Consider the following 17,183-nt stretch of genomic DNA (forward strand, 5'->3'; position numbering starts at 1 on the left):
ATATGGAATAAAAGAATTATTGAAAAAGTTTAATTATTAAAATAAAAAGTAATAAATATGTAAATAAATTCTAATAATAATTAATATTAACTAATGTAAATATTTTAAGTCTCTTTAATTTACAACATTTTCAACAAATAAATGAATTATTATTTACCGTAAAGTTGCTCCGCCGGCGCCCGATGCTCCTCCTGAGCCTGCTCCTCCTCTCAGTGGTCCTTCGAAGCACTCACATTGAATCACACGCGTTCGCGGCGCATGCATTGCTCGCATGCGTACCTGAATACGAAAATCGCGCGATACTTAAAACGGCACTCCCGACATCACAGGCGAATCGAACCGAATTGTCCAAGCTGTGACGTTACGCGCGAATTGACGTTCGCGTTTCAGACGACCACATTTACCAATTGGGGCACGATTCTCTCAAAACAGAGGGCAAAGATAAGCTCGAAGAAGATGAGGTGCGATTAGTCATCCAATCAACCGACTAGATACAAGGCATCTGAAAAGCAATCGGTAGCGTTTGACTAACTCCGGTAGCCGTCCTCGACTACCTTCGACAGTCCGGCTATCTGTACAACTAGCGCGCTGTACGTAGAACCGAAGATTGCCCTGCCGTAGTGGAGATTTTATAATTGAAACCGACCTTTCCCTCCCCCGAGCCAAGCCTAAAGTAAAAAAAAATCGTGTCCCAATATTTGTCATACAGCAAAAATGCGTTCATCTATAGATTCGCTATAACTCTCGGCATTAACGGCACTCCCGACGCGCATTTTGTTATACTATACGACGGAACGAATATATTTTGTAGCACCGATTACGCGCACAAAGTTGATCTGTAAAATAAAAAAATAAAAGCAGATTAGTGTTTAAAATAATTAATATTTATAAAATAATTACTACGCACATTAAACTTTATATATGGCGATTTGAAGTGCGAAGGTTTATCTGTAAAATATACAAATACATTTATACTACAATGACATACAAAATATTTTATAATAAATATTATTAAAGATATATTATTAAATATTATATAAATATTATTAATAAATATCAATTGTTTTTGAAGCACAATTTAAGAAAAGCCTGATCAAAAGACTGAAATAAGAATTTCATGAGACATTTGTGAATGTCTTTTTAATAATCCTTTAACCAATTTAAAATCAATATTACTTCAGTAAAAGTAGCGAGTAATAAGTTTTAAATTTAAATTTTACTCAAGTTTACTTGAGATAAATTAAGGAATATAATTGTATTATTCATCTAAGCCTCTAAAGCTATGTTATATTATATTGTGATCGGGGGCGTTGCGACCGTCAGAAGTGCCCCTACGCTGGAAGTGGCTCGGGCGCTCCAAGCGCTAAGCAAAAAAAAAACGCCACGCCACCACGCGGTTTTTACACACTTCAAAAATTATCGGGGTCTATTACAATTTTGCGCCCCTCCAAATTTTGCTACGCTGAAGCGTATATTGTGTACTATATTGCAACGCTCCTGTCCGTTCATCGTGTACGACTAAATATCGGGAGTGTCATGCGAAGCGTCGCGCGATCGTCGTAACGTGATAAGCGCATCGAACGTACCGTGCAAAACGTCGCATGATTGTCCGATAAAACATTGTGTTGTGGTGATTAGTGTGCGCGCGTGTCAATGAGAATTTCACATTATTTGACCTTTTTTCCACTATAATTATATGAAGCACTTAATTGATAGAGAGATAGAGATAATAATGAGAGAAATAAAGATTCTAAAAGAAATGCAGATGGCGGTATTCGGACGAAGATCGGTAATTGTCGTACAAAAACACCAGAATAGCCGCTCTCAGGCTTCTCTCCGTCATAGTGTGTGTCCATGTTTACCTGTGTCCTCGCGTGCGCGCTATATTTGCCATAGGAAACCACACAATGGTCCGTCACACCGCGGCTCGCCCATAGTCGACGTATGTTATATATCTACCTACGTACTCCCTTCCTCCCTCCGGTCCCTTCATGCACTACGCACCGGTGAAACCGATGCACCAATCCTCCCGGCTTCAAGTGTCGATACGTTCGACACAAAAGCCTTCCTCCACCCCCCGCGTCGATCACTCGCACGGTGGAATATCAGGAAATTAATCGGCGCTTTGTTCGCATTTTATATTACATCGTCGAATGAAACAGAACCCACCTGTACAGCTTTACGTTTCGCTGTGTTTAATACAGTTCGCTATCTGCGTTATATTTTTTACAGATTCCTTTAATTTAAGATAAATAAGCGGATTGCTAAAATTCCTTACCAGTTCAATAAATTTTTTACTTATATGTAAAAAAATACAGATTGAGTCAGACTTAATGCAATTAAATTGTTGATGCAATCAAACCTCGTCTAATAATTCATTTATTTTTAAGATGTATTGTATATTAATATATTTTTCATCGTGCTTATTCTTGCAATTGAAAGCACACGATTGCAAAATCGTAGAAAAATCATGTGTATACGATTCACACCGACTGCGGTAACGTCAATATGAGATCAAATCATCCTTCGCGCACCTTCGTTTACGTTCAAAGAGATAGCGCGTCATGGTACGCTCTTTTCGCATTCTTGGTGCGCTGCCGGCGAAACGAAACAGAAGGGAACACGAATGGGAAACGCGATAAGCTGTGAAAACCGTTATAGATAATAGAGTAATATTCCTTCTGCTTTCTCGCGGTTTAAAGCGGAGAAATAAAGCGCGCGCGCGAACGCCAATCCGTTTTTATCCTGAAATCCGCGAGCTGCGGAACAGCTTCGCGTGAATGTAACTCGCGCCGCGCGAAGCTCCGGCCAAGCATTTGCAGTCTACATGGATTTAGAAGTAGTATATTATCTATGCCGCGGTATTGTTAAGCCGTCGCACGTGGATAATGGCGCTTGATTCTGAAATATGCGGGGGCGAAATGACTCATCATTGGCGTGCCGCTCGGACTCGCCTGCGAATATAACGGTGAGACATTCACTGCCGACAAACGAGAAATTATTGTTTTAAATAACATTTTAATTGACTGTTAAATAATGCGCATTTGCTATACAGCGCAATTTCCTTTTTCTTGCCCTTTATTCTATCGCGAACGAAGATTAATCACGAACTTATTGTCGTTTTACATCGCAGTTATTGACATTTATTTATGCGCGCGGTCCTTGTTTTTCCGGATATGTTCAATAATTGCAAATCTGATATGTGAGTGGCAATATTTTTTTTAATATAACGTAATTTAGATGCTGATCAAAACGAAATAAACCATAAAATAAATCGCGAAACAAACATGATTATTTTGAACTACAAACAGCCTTTTTAGAAATTAAAAAAATAATGTAATGTAAATTATTAAAATAATTTTGCATTAATAATATCAAGTAATGCAATACACTATTATTGAAACATTATTTCCTTCTTGTTTATTTTACTGTTATGAGATAAATAAAATATATCTGTATAAAATCATATCCGAAATGTGTCGTTTACGACACAATATTCTGTAAACTTGATAATATTCGCGTGGCAGGTTAATGGTTGCCGCGGTGGCTGCGTGGCCGAAATCCGATACTGCAATTCGATGCATTGACCCGATGAAGTCCCGAGCAACTGCGAACACCACTGACAAGCAAACAGTGTCCCATGTTCAAAGTCGGGAGATCAATCAATTCATATTCTCTTCCTCTGTTTAGACTGCGACGCGCAATACGTTTGATCGTAGTTGCGATCGATTTTGAAATTGGCCGAGTGTATTTCACATTACAGTGCGACTTATTGCCGTGTGAGTGAGAAATAAACGCAGCGATTGATGAATGTTGCGATATGTACTTTTTAAAGGTAGTATTTTAACAGTATATGATTTATGACCAATATTTCACAAAAATCGTGAACATTTTAAATCTATATAACATATAAAATGTGAAAAATATTTTTTTACACTATTGACCGAAGGTCTTGTACTGTACGATACTTTTTTACGTTGCAACAAGCCTCGTAATTTTAATTAGAAAAGTTTTGGCTGTCACCTTTAGCGATGCTACAGAAATAAAATTCTATCCCATCAATTAAAATAAATAAAAAAAAGTTTCTTTTAGGAACAGATCAACTTTGAAATACTTCCAGTTCGCGGAAAAAGTCCTCACGTACTTCTTGCAATATTCGTTTTAATACTTCCTTACGAAATGCGAAACGAGATTTACTCTTTTTTTGAATAATAATGCAACTCGTGCAAGTTAACAAGCCATAAAGTTTTTAATGATTTCTCGAGAGCCGATGACAACATTCGCGATTCAAAGACAGTGCATTCCAGAATAGTGCACGTAACGATGCTAACGATTCAGCTGCATCTGCTGTTATCCATCAAGATTTTAGATCGCACCTTTTCATTTTTATTCTACGAACACTTCCTTAAGCTTTAATTAAGGGTCCAATTCAAACCAATTCCGAGCAAGTACTTTCAGTTCAATTCAAATTTTTATCTCGGCCTGAATTTTGCAAAAGTGGTGATCAAGATCTCACTTTGAAGCCATATCTTGGCGCAAGACAATAATATCGACTTTGAAAGTTTTATCACGAAGGAAGAGATAGAAATCATCATACACTTCTCCGCCGGGACCATTCCATAATAATTTGACAACTTTGTTGCGGCAACGACGGATTTATACGCTGTTTCGCGAATGACGAGACATATTTTGCCGTCGTAGATGCGAATAACAACCGCGTACGGTTGCGCGTGGAAAAATATTTTTATAGCCGCTTCTGTATTCTTTTCAAAATTTATTTTGCTGGTCCACGGAGTGATATTCAAATAATAAAAGCAGATACGTGAAGTGCGGCGGAATAGTATGTACTTTTAAAACCTGCCGCGTTGGTAAGCACCGAAATGCAAACAACAACGCGTAACGTGTCTCATATTATTTTAATAGTGCCGGAAAGTTTAAAAGATTGCAAAAATTTTTCTTGCCGGACTATTTATCAAAAATAGCTGTTCTGTTGCATTACTATTATTTCCTACAATTTTTTAAAACTTTTCTATTACAAGTATAAGCTTCTCAGAAATAATCTTGCAAAACATTCAAATTTTAATTGAATTAACAGATACGTGTTGTCCAACATATACCTGTTGTTTTTATTACAATATACCTGTTGTTTTTATTAAAATTTATTATTTTAAAAGTTGTAATTGCTGCAATAAATTAAATATTATTAAACACGTTTCTCACTGCTAGGCTCTATTTCTTCGATGTAAATAATAGCCGAGCAATGGAGCTTTCAATGACTTGTGAAATCGGTACCAGAAGCACCTTCTTCGAGACATCCTATGCCTCGAACTCCTACAAAATCCTTTGAATTGCTTCAACAATATTGAGTGTACAGCGTGAGCTTGCAATTTATTTCAAGTGAAATTTCTTTTCGTCTATATAAATATAATTCAATATTCGCATTAAGAATACCCAACCATTCATTCTAATTAGGTACTAGATATCTTTAGACACTTATTCAATCTTTCGACGTTAAAATAAGCTTTCATTAATAAAAATTTGAAGAAAAAGGCTCTTTAAAAATATATTGATATTTAATAGAAAGCGTATTGCAAAGTAGATTTGTAATTTGTAATTTTGTAATTTACGTAGCTTTCTTAATCAACATTATATAAATATTTCGTTAAAATATTTGGAAAAAATTTCCAAATTTGAAGGATATTTATATGTATTTTCATGCTTTTTTATCGTTTATAATTTATCGTGTGATTGATTAATGAGATAGTGGACAACGTTTTCCACTTCATTCACACAAGCAACGATAATATAGTTTAATGATCATCAGCCCGGATCACAAATTACACGTAACCGAACTTGGCCGGGACGTAAACACGATAAATAGCTCTGGAAAATTTTCAGCAACGTCAGGGGAGGATCAGAAAGCATCCCGGTTGGCGGCTACATCGCACGTGTATATGTTCCCATGCTGACCACACGCGCGGATCCAGCGTCGTGATGGGCGCGGTGTATATACGTACGGGGGTAGTGTGCGTGCCAGAGAGCACTAGAAGGGATTTGGGAAAGTCCAACCGTAAAGAGTAAATTACGATGCTGGTTCTCGCATCGCAGTTTTACGCCGCGTTTCCAGCCACCGTCGTTCGCTAGTGTGTGCTCTCTGTTGCATTGTGCGCCTATCGGTGTTCTCGCGCAAGGTACCGTCGTGTCCGCCGAATAAACCGAATATATATGCGCCGGGTGTACGCGTGGCCGTGCGAGACACTCTCGTGTACACGCGCACTCGTGCGCTATAAATATATTAGCTAGGAACGAAAGCCGGAAACGCGAAACTACGACTGGCTTGAACGCCAAACTTGCGAATGCGAAATACTGCTATATCACTCACATTCGATTGCTTGCTACTTAACGAATATCACGCAAAATTGTAAATTTCAATGCGCGGTGTTTGCGAAACACACTATGTACTATAAACAAATTATTAAATACGTAATATCGTATACGTATACATAATAATTTCACGAAGTAATCAATAAATGCTCAGTCGACAGGCAAAGCTTTTTACACATAGATCGTTAACAAGTCGAGCATTAGTATCCATGTTATTATTCAAAGCAAGTTTTTTTCCATAAAACCGACGTGTTTCATTAACGCGAACATTAGCACAACCGTATGTTTAATTATTTCCCTCCTGTTTTATTTTATTAAATATTTACCATGAAAATATGATTAAACAACTGATTGTGAGATTAAATTAAGAAAGAGATAATTATTTTTAAAAATATATAACTAATCTAATTTTATTTTAAATCTAAAATTTTTTAATTAAATAATACATTCTATTAGTTCGCAGCTTTTCTAAAGATTGTAAGTAGTAATTGTTTTCGTCCGATATGTTTTTCTTATGATAAAAATTATCGAGCCAAATAATCGATGCATTAATAGCACCCCATTTTTAATGACATTATTGTGTTCTGGTCTCAGTTATCTATGTAACACTGTTCGTGCAAGTCGATCGAATGCGCATTCAACCACGCGCTAGAACCCGAGAAAGGATATGCGCTCTATTTACGTAACTCTGTGGCATCCTTTTGGCGCGATGCACCGCGAAAACGTGCCTCCATATCTTATACATGACGCTTGCTCACCTATGTGCACCGCGATGACGAGCGCAAGCCAGGCGGAGAGAGAACGGCGAGAGGCTCAAAATTCAACGACTGCCATCCAACGTCTGCTTTATTCCACCTCCGTGTCTTTTTCCCTTTAGAGGAAGGATGCTCCTCGCGTAGATCACCGAGGAGGAGCTTCAACTGATGGTCGAAGCTCCGCGCGGTAGATGCGCTCAACATGGAACGAGCTGCGAATTTAAGAAGAAAGGAAGATCACTTTATGAGTTTTTTTGAAGACACAGTTATATATTTATTCGTTTGTTGCGTATGCAGAAAATTTTTTTTTCGTAAATTGGTAGGATGAGAAATATATGTGTTCATTGATAAATTCAGTATAATTATAAAGTGATTATCATTTACTTTTGGTATTATAAAACTAAAAAATTGTAATATTATTTGAAATATTGTAAAATTCTATTATTGCTCTAATTCATTCTAAACTGACGTTTGCTCCGTCTAATTTATCTTTTCTTTAATTAAACAAATTGCACTGCATTTTTTAAATGTGCATGCGAAAGGAATTTTCGCTCCATCTATAATACATATATGCGCCGCGTTATCCCGTTAATCACAATATTACAGGACATTTTCATAAAGTATTCTAAAATGCGAGCAGGGAAGTTGGGCTTTGCACACTATGTGTTATCCGGAGACAAAAGCGTGCGACATGCATCGCTAAAAAGTACAGACGGTACCGTAGTGTCGCTGAAAAAAAAGAAAATTAGTGAAATGTGGTAATAGCTACGCGGATTTGCTCGATGTTGGTAAAATATACTTTTGCCGACCAGCGCATTATTCGCCATCGTAAGAAAAGTATAATAGATATGCATACATGGTTCGTTCTAAAGATGTTATTTTCTAAAAGGGCTGAAGACAACGTATCGCACATCGTAACCGCATATCGTAATTTTGTATATCTGAGTGTAGCATTAGTTAATATAAACATTTTACATATCATTTCCAGAAAATATTTTCGATAATTTAATACTCTCTCTCTCTAACGCTGTAATTACACGTAACATCATAAATATGAGTCATATCACGCCTCGTTATTCCAGCCCGAGGGATTAACAGATAATCGATTGGTGTTCTCTGTGTATTTGCATTTTAAGCGATAAAAGCAAGAATATTACTCTAGCGCGTTTCACGCTATATATAACAATACTTTGACGTGATATAAAAACAAAATAACATGACGCGTGATTAATCACAGACTTTTTGATTTGATTACACAGGATGTTCTAGAGCAAGCGGATGTTTTCTTTTAACAACGGATTTTTTATTCTGAGGCGATGTTTTCCCATTGATGTTTTGACTATATTTTTCTTAATTTCTTCATTCTTAAATATTTTGCTAGCCAAATTGCAGTAATGATAATAAATAGTTAAAACTGATTATTCGTACATGGAAATCTCGTTAAAAAATAAAGTTTACTTAAATTTTGTTAAGTTTAAATTTTACATAAATTTTTTCATGCTAAATCTTAGTTCACAAAACACGAAAGCTCAAGAAGTATCGATGCTTCGTGTGTCATAAGCATTTCATCATACAATTTGTAATGCAATGGAAACGAGATTCTACCTCAAAGAACTGAAGGATTCGAATTTTATTCCAGAGTTTCGGCAGTTACGAACAAAGTACTGTGTCATCGCGAACTACAGCACTTACTCGGTATTAAATCGAGAGATTGGATACGACTGTGTACGTTGAATGCGTGTTGATTGAGATTTACCGACGAGGCAGTCATGTGCATCGTTTTCTGCAACGGGATAACAATCTGTCTCGGGTAAAACGAAAGTCTGTTGATTGAAAATTTCATGGCTGTGTTGTATTAAACTTTTATCGCGGCCGCGTGTTAAAAGCGCGCCGTTCAGCGTGCGCGAAATCGACGTATCGCCGCCAAGTTTTTTTCATGAATTTCCCGGTAATACACGGCAAAATTAAAGAATATAACACCGTGATGGATCGTAATCGAAAGTACCGTGCATGACACATTGATGATAGCGGAGTTCTATTTATCCGTGAAAATCGACTAAATCGAGTTTTTCTGCCGACGGCTATTGCAAGTTGATAAGCTCATAATGAGATGAAGCGATCATCGTTCGCATAAAGCTATTTAAATAACAACTCGTTAAGCTCCCTTTAGTCCACGATATTATCGTCCTGGCGAGACGACAAAATTGCTCGTTCAATTTAAATTGCAGAGGTATCTGTATTTGATTCATGGCACTATTTTTCGCCAATTTCTTTTTTATCTCTCTATAACGTTGAGAAATGTAAATATTAAAAGTCACCGTTAAAATTAATTTTTGATACATACGAATGTTAAATTTTCTAAAATATGCTATTAGCAATAAAATAGCAATAAAATGTTTAAAAGTAATAAAATGTTTAAATGTATGTCAAAATTGAAAGCATATTTAAATACAAAAAATTGCGTTCCTTTTATTATATTTATTCTATCTTTTTACTGAATCCATTTCCACACAAATATTTCCATTTGTGCATATTATCTTGCACCGAATAAAATTTAATGATTTATTTTTTGTCCATATACTTCGGTTAACTATAATCACTCGCGTACGGATGACTCGTTTAAGAATGCAATCATAATAAAGAAATATGAAAATAAATCTTAAGATATAACTTTAAATCGCATAATTTATATTTTTGTTTTGAGTATAATTTACCGTTTAACATTCGGTTTTGAAATAGAATAAATGAACGATTCACCCTCTCCGCATTTGAATAAAAGCCGCCATCGATCAATGCAGCCGAGCGTCAAGGCGAAGTTGCTGAAAACTTGCCGAAAGTCTCGCGATGGCGGAAGCCATTAAATTTGAAATTACCGGGTAATTAATATTCAAGCTAGCCTCGTGCGGTCTGCCGTCGTCGCTCGCCTAACCCAGCCACCTCCTCTAGGAACTAAGTCAATACGTAACGCAATTACTTGACAAGCGGATGGTGGCTTGCTGCAGCACTTTCCGCGCTCCCGGTGCATCACGCCGACGTTAGCGCATTCTCTCTCCTCGCCGTTGCGCGTCCGTGAAGAGAGGCCGACGCGGCGCCCCGACATTCCATGTGCATCCGCGTTATCGGTGTTTGTTCCTATCGCAGCACCGGCGTTGCTCACGTGTGCGCGCCGCGCGGGATCTTGTTATGCAAGGAACGTGTTTAACTTTAGTGAGCCGCGTAACCATATTGCCCGAATGCATGTGCAGTCGTGCGCCCCACGGGGAGGGCGATATCGCGGGGAATATAGCGGATATAATGGCTGTTGCGAGCACTTACGCTTTAGTGCGTGCGAAACACCGTCGTCGAGCACCTTAAAGAGCCTTCGGGATGAGCGAATAAATGCGAGATCGAGAACGGTTGGTAAACCGAATGCGGTATTTCGCAATTGAGACATTGTCAACGGCTTAATTTATCTCTCTCTATTTATAACTCTCGAGTTATATATATATTTATATAACAGAATATCTAATAATATATATGACGTGTGACTGTACAAAATGACGAAAAAATGTAGGCGACAACAAGCCTACAAAACAAACTATTTTCCTTTCTTTGCTTGAACGCATAAATAAATTGAATGATATCATTAGCTTGAGTGTATCACGAGGTATATAGATCGTCGATACATGCGCAGCCACGAAACCACGTCAATGCCGATATCGCGCACAATGTGCTGCATGATATATGCGAGTACACAAACGAGGAAGGGCACGAGAACGTACGATGGCATAAGATACCGTCTTATAAACGATGCATCAACTCGTATGATCGTCTGACAACGGAAATTAAGTCGCTCGCGGCGCAAAATGGCGTATGTCAAACCGCACGTATCGAGCTAGATAAATTCGAATACGGGATGATAACTCAAATGTTTAAAAAGACACACCGCTAATCTAAGATATATTAAGCTATCTAAGACAAATTATCAGAATATAATAAATTATATATGAAAATAATTTGTAATTTTTTGCTTTAAAAAGTAATTTTTTTGCTCCAACTATTAAAAAGTTACGAAAGGCTAGATAGCTTAAGATTAAGCTACCAAAAAGCGTTCCAAAAATATTTTTTTTGCAAATAAAATGTAGCAAAAAATAGCAAAAAATTTTGGAATTATTAATCTTTTGCTTTGACTTACGTATACGCTATTTTTACAATGACTTTGATAGCTTAATCTGAATCTATCTAGCCCTTTGTAACTTTTTAATAATTGGAGCAAAAAAAATACTTCTTAAAGTAAAAAATAGCAAAAAATTAGCTTCATATATTATTTTCATATATAATTTATTATATTCTGATAATTTGTCTTAGATAGCTTAATATACCTGCTAATCTACTCGTCTATAATTCTAAAATATCTTTATTTATTAATCTTGTGAGCGTATTTCTACGCGTAAAAGAATTAAGATGCAATTGCGTCAATCTTATTTCAATTATATTTTTTATTCTTTTTCACGAATTAATTTTTATTGAAAGTTTCAAATCCAATATAAATGCGATCGATACGCGAATGGCGCTTCGGCTGTGCCAGCGTTAAGTGATCGGACAAGAAATGCATGTGTATCGATTAAAGTTGACCAGACCTGTGCGGCGGCGTGCACTCGTGCATGAACATCATTCCCGAAAGAGTAAGAGACGTACTTAGCTCTATCGAGCCGTGTAACCACGTCGGCCGAACGCACGTGCAAGGCATTATGGAGATTCGATGTGGACGGCCCGATTTCCTCGTACAAATATCTCGGATAATCGCATAAATTGATCGCGTAAATTCGTCGGGAAAGACTCCTCGCGCGCATTAACGAGAGCCGAGCGTGAAAATATCGATCGGCGCGGCACCGTCGGTGAAAATTTAATTAAATCACACACGTAATTTAACGGATCCAGCTGTCGCTAATAAACTCGGCGCAACAGAAGTACCGAAAGTTATAATTACGAGAGATATGGCGAATTTAAATGAATATTGCGCAGGATGTGCAGATAAACGGATCCCGGCGCGTAGATGCATTTTGCTACACGTCTTTCATTTACATTTTGCATTTGAGGCACAATCGCGTCGCGCTTCTCTTCCTCTCTGTTGCGCCGTATTAAAATTCGACGTCGGCGGGATTAAAGCTAAACCGCAAGCCCGGAAAATCGTCGGGCCCTCTCGGAAATCTGATGCGCGCGGCGCGACAGTATCGTGACAGCTAGAAGAGCGTCATGATGCCGCGCCAGAAAGGAGGAAGCTATAGATACGTGCATTGTTGCATAGCGGTTGTGCGTCGTCCTGGACACTATTACCGGTCCACTGTGCACACGAATGCATCGTAACGCACGCTACCGCGCGTCCATTCGCGATATTTCTATCCGCGGCTAAAACTAGTGCAGCGCACTGTTGCATGTATTTTCACGGTAGTTCTAAACAATTATTTTTTCAAATTTATATTTATCAAAAAATATCATGAGCATTATTGATAATAAAATTTCAATTTGGAAAATAGATCGGTAATAAAATTGACATTTAATCGCTACAAAATGTAACATTATCCTATATTAAAAAATAATATTGTAATAGCAATTAATTTTTTTTAAAGAAGTCAAAGTGCGAGAAGATAACTACTCGTAATATTTCCACTAGTTTAATATTTTGTGTTTATAGATACTTATGGGTATTTTAATTTATCGACATTTCTCGGTTGAAAAGAGCGTATCGTTTCAGGCCAGCGTCGAATGCTAAATATTTATACATCCGCTGCAACAGTCAGCGTACTTAGAAATAGAATCACGACGCTCGAGGAGGATCACGAGTTTCCGGCGTCAAAGGACGGTGGAAGTGCAGAATGGTCGGCAGTAAAGCAAGAGTCGTGCAGTAAGGTTGAAGATCTCTGGGCTACGGGATCAACGGGCTTTATTCCATAGACCGTTCACCTGTCGTACGCCACGGACACTCACCCTCCAAGAAACGGAAGTACGTGTGACGCGTTGGTGTGATTGTGTAAGAGAACTCACAGAGAAGGATTATACGATGAAGAGGGTCTAACACTTATTGCGCACAATGCTTGACGAACATTAAGTTCGCCGTCGAGCGTTCCCGCTCCTATTGTCGTCACTGAATTCAACGATAAACAAATACATCGGCTGCCATTCAATTCCTGAATAGAACATGACGATCGCAAAGCGAGCCCGCGGCAATCATCTGTCGCTTGCTCGCCGTAAGCTTTCGCATGTGTGTGTATGTGTGTGTTATATGTATATATACACATTCACATTTTATATATATATATACCTATAATATGAACAGCGTAAGAGGGTTTATACTTAATGGCAACATTTTAGATAATTTAATAGCTTTCATAAACATATATGTGTGTGTGTGTGTGTGTGTGTGTGCGCGCGCGCGCGCGCGCGCGTGTGTGTGTGTGTGTGTGTATGTACGTGTGGTATGGGCGATAGTTTCTCGATAATCAATAATTTAAGATTTAGATATAATGAACCATAAAGTAATTATTTAGAACTACTAATTCTTCATTTTCTAACGGCTTATCTTAAAATTAATTCATCGCTATTCAGATTTTCGCTTTTGCTGTTCACCCAGCTGTCCTAACAAGAATCTGCGAGCGTAATGTATATATATATATATATATATATATATATACATATGTAGATTACTAAATCTGCACCATCCTCGGTGTCGTTAAAGCAACAAATAAAGCTCTTTCGAAAATCAATATCGCCATACCATTAGTGTAATGCGATTGTGCGGTATTAAATTAAATATCATTCTCCGCGCGTGTTTAACAAGTCAACATGAAGTAATTGCCAATTATCACTGAAAGCATAGTAATCAAATATTACAAGCAAGTGGCTTCTAATAGTAAGGAGAAAAAAATGTAGTAATTCGAAATAAAAGAAAGTTCGTCGGTGCGCAAATTTTTAATTTAAAATTCGATTCGTTCTCCGTAATCTTGTTCGAGCGCCGTTACTCTACATCAGGATATAAGAATTTTATATTCTTATTAGGCGACAGTAATCACACTTATTTAAGATAATTAAGTTAAATGAACGTGAATAAAAGTAAGGGAAAGAATCCGATCAATGATAATCTCCATTTTAACTCGGTGAGTCGACGCTCGATATTGTACAATTCCGAGTTATTGCTTGAAAAAAAAAAAAGAAAAAAAATTACGAAGTACGCGACAAAAGCTCGCGCCGCGACAGGTTCGTTTAACGAAGCAGTGAGTCCTGTTTCCTGCCGATACACCCTGCTCGTCCAGACACGCAGATTGAAATTGGACGCAGTGACGCGAATTATTATAATCCCAACCTACTGCTATAACGGCAGCAGGGCCCGAGGGCATTTTTCGTGGTGCTCAGCTTGTATCGCGAAGTATGTAATATCGAATCCCGTCTCTCGTTCCTATCTACGACGCTGGATTTCTCTCTCGGGCTATCGTCCCCGGTTACACGTATATACGTGCACGTCGATATATCGACGCTTGCCCGACGTCCAGACGTGCCTTTAGGCGACGAGAAAAGGAGTCGAAATCGCCTGCGGAAAAGCTCATACGAAAATCCTATCCGATCAAATGATACGGAAAGAGCAATCACCGAATGCACGTCCGAGAATATTAGGCAGCCTAGTGGAAAAAGTCGTTTTATTATTACAAGACCACGTTATTGCGTGACTCATCGGTTATGTCGGATTAATTTAAGTAAAGATATTTATCCTTTTGCGGGGTTTACAGACAAACAAACTCCATCAACGCGATAAAATCAGCGCACCCACACCAGCCGCGCATCTGTTCTTCAACAGATACAAATTCTCTTCGCTCTTTCCTTTCTTTCTTTCTGGCTGCAATCTTGGATTGTCTCGCGCATCGAATCGCGCACGCCACATACGGAAACATAAATCTGACAGTCGTAGGAATCTATGAACAAAAGTGGAGCCACTTACATGCGCGTAAAGCAAAATTTATGAGAGGCGCGGGAATATAAATGCGCGACGTATCATAAATTCCCGTCTTGGACGCCGGGATATGTAAGAGAAACTAGAAAAGAATCAGAAGAAGAGAAAAGAGAGAAAGAGCGGCGTAAAGGTGGCTGCATGGAGGGGTGTAAAGAGGCAGAACGGAGATTTTCCCTCGCGCAATGGGTCCCGAAGGATACTAACGATACCGTTCAGAGCTTTCGTAGACTCCAGAGACACTTTAGATGTGCGAACTAAAGACTCTTGGAATTTTTTCATCGCTGATCTACGAATACTGAATATTTTCGCTAATTATAACTGTTTTGATAATAATGTGTTAATAATAATAATAATATTATATTATATTATATAAAATTATATTTTTCCATATATATTTATTGCCACATACTTCATCCTTCTGCATTTCTACTTATATATTTTTTAAAATTCAGATTCTGTCTTTTAGATAAGAACCCACTCGAATTAAGTTCAGAATCGATTACAAATTTCCTTAGCGTGCCGTTACGTGACGCAATTTTGTTCTGACGGCTTTCCATGAACCGTATAGAAAATCGAAAGCGTGCACGAGGGTGGTGGGCGAGGGGAGGGGGGGGGGGAGAGGTGCATGAACTTAATCGCGGCAGCGGGCCCACCCTCATCTTCGACCCCGTTCGATATCTTAACTACTTCGCCCAGCACGACCTGGCCCCGATTTAACCGACCGCGTGCGACACAGAGCGCTTCCCCGTCCCGTCCGTCTAACTTACGAGCTCTATCCTATCATCCCCGACGCCATTTGGACCGGCAACTTCGCGATGAGATGCATGGAAATCGAGCCAAGGCTTTAATAACACCGATAGCTGATAGCAGCCGCGCCCCCGATCGAACGTGAAAAAAAAAACCGCCAACTCTCCGACGTCTCGAGAAAAAAGTCCACCCTATCTCCTTTATTGTTGGCCGTAATTCTCGTATCGCTTCTTCCCTTCTCCGGAAGCATCTTCGATTGTCGTGATAAAATCACTTAAAGTTGGTCATGTTTACAATATAAAACATCGCTTTTCATCGTCAAACTTCTTTATGAAATTCTTTATCTTGTATAATAATTTTAGGAATTGGATCTCAATTTTTACTACTGCAAATAAATTATTTACGCCAATTCGAAATATTTCGAAATGACGAAACAGACGGTCTATCAATCTTCGTTTTCAAATTACAAACACATATACTGTGTATTTGATTAAAGTTTCTAAGAGCAATTGTCTTGATTACCTTCAACCAAATTAATATTCACAGTGCAACCTATTCGTGAAGGTCGTTTCTTTTATATCAAAGTGGAAACTATATAATAATCAATTTCAAAACCACAATAATCGCAACGTGAACCAAGATCCTGATTTCGCGGTCGCTTCACTGCATATCTGATTTAATTGTTCGATATATGCGAGGAATGATTAAAACATCGTAAAACCGCCGAACTCTGAAATATACGGACACACACGCACACCTACGCGCTAGACCTCTACTCGATTTTCCATAAGGTCGTTGGATCGGCTGAGAACGGAATTGCATCACGTAACCACTCCCCTGATATTGCACCGCATACCCACGGATTCGATTAATTTTTTACGATCCTCCAATCAGAGGGACGAATGAAACCGTTTGAATTAACCGTTCTATTAGAAGCTTTTGGGTTTGGATCAATCGAAAGATACCATAACGTCTTACAATAAACGAGCATCTCACCAATTGCAAAGCAATTAGCAAAGCTAGTTATATGCTTCAAAAATTTCATTGTTTAATTGCTAGCATATCAAATAATAAAAACATATACTATTACAAGAATGTCCAAATAATTTATATAATAAAAATAGAAAACATTTATTAAATTATAAATTTGATAAAAAGCCATATTATTTACTTTGTTTTTAATTTTTAATATACACATCATTGTATAATTCAATAAATACCTTGATAAATTTATATTGTATTTAAATATTTATTTAAATACAATAAAAATTAAGTAGAAAATATAAGATTTTTAAGCTTAATATTATTAAGCTTTT

The 17,183-nt window shown here is 37.9% G+C and overlaps 1 protein-coding gene across 1 annotated transcript in view; it reads right to left on the bottom strand.

Annotated features, from left to right (window-relative positions):
• rho-6 (rhomboid-6) overlaps positions 1–17,183 on the bottom strand; it is a 156,769-nt gene that overhangs the window by 135,508 nt on the left and 4,078 nt on the right. The window contains exons 2-3 of the mRNA XM_067355914.1: positions 7,143–7,351; positions 158–836 (exon numbers count right to left, since the gene is read on the bottom strand). The gene's annotated coding sequence lies outside the window, so the exon portion shown is untranslated. The remainder of the gene's footprint in view (positions 1–157; positions 837–7,142; positions 7,352–17,183) is intronic.

Source organism: Linepithema humile, chromosome 5 (assembly GCF_040581485.1).
Source record: "Linepithema humile isolate Giens D197 chromosome 5, Lhum_UNIL_v1.0, whole genome shotgun sequence".
Lineage (NCBI taxonomy): Eukaryota > Metazoa > Arthropoda > Insecta > Hymenoptera > Formicidae > Linepithema > Linepithema humile.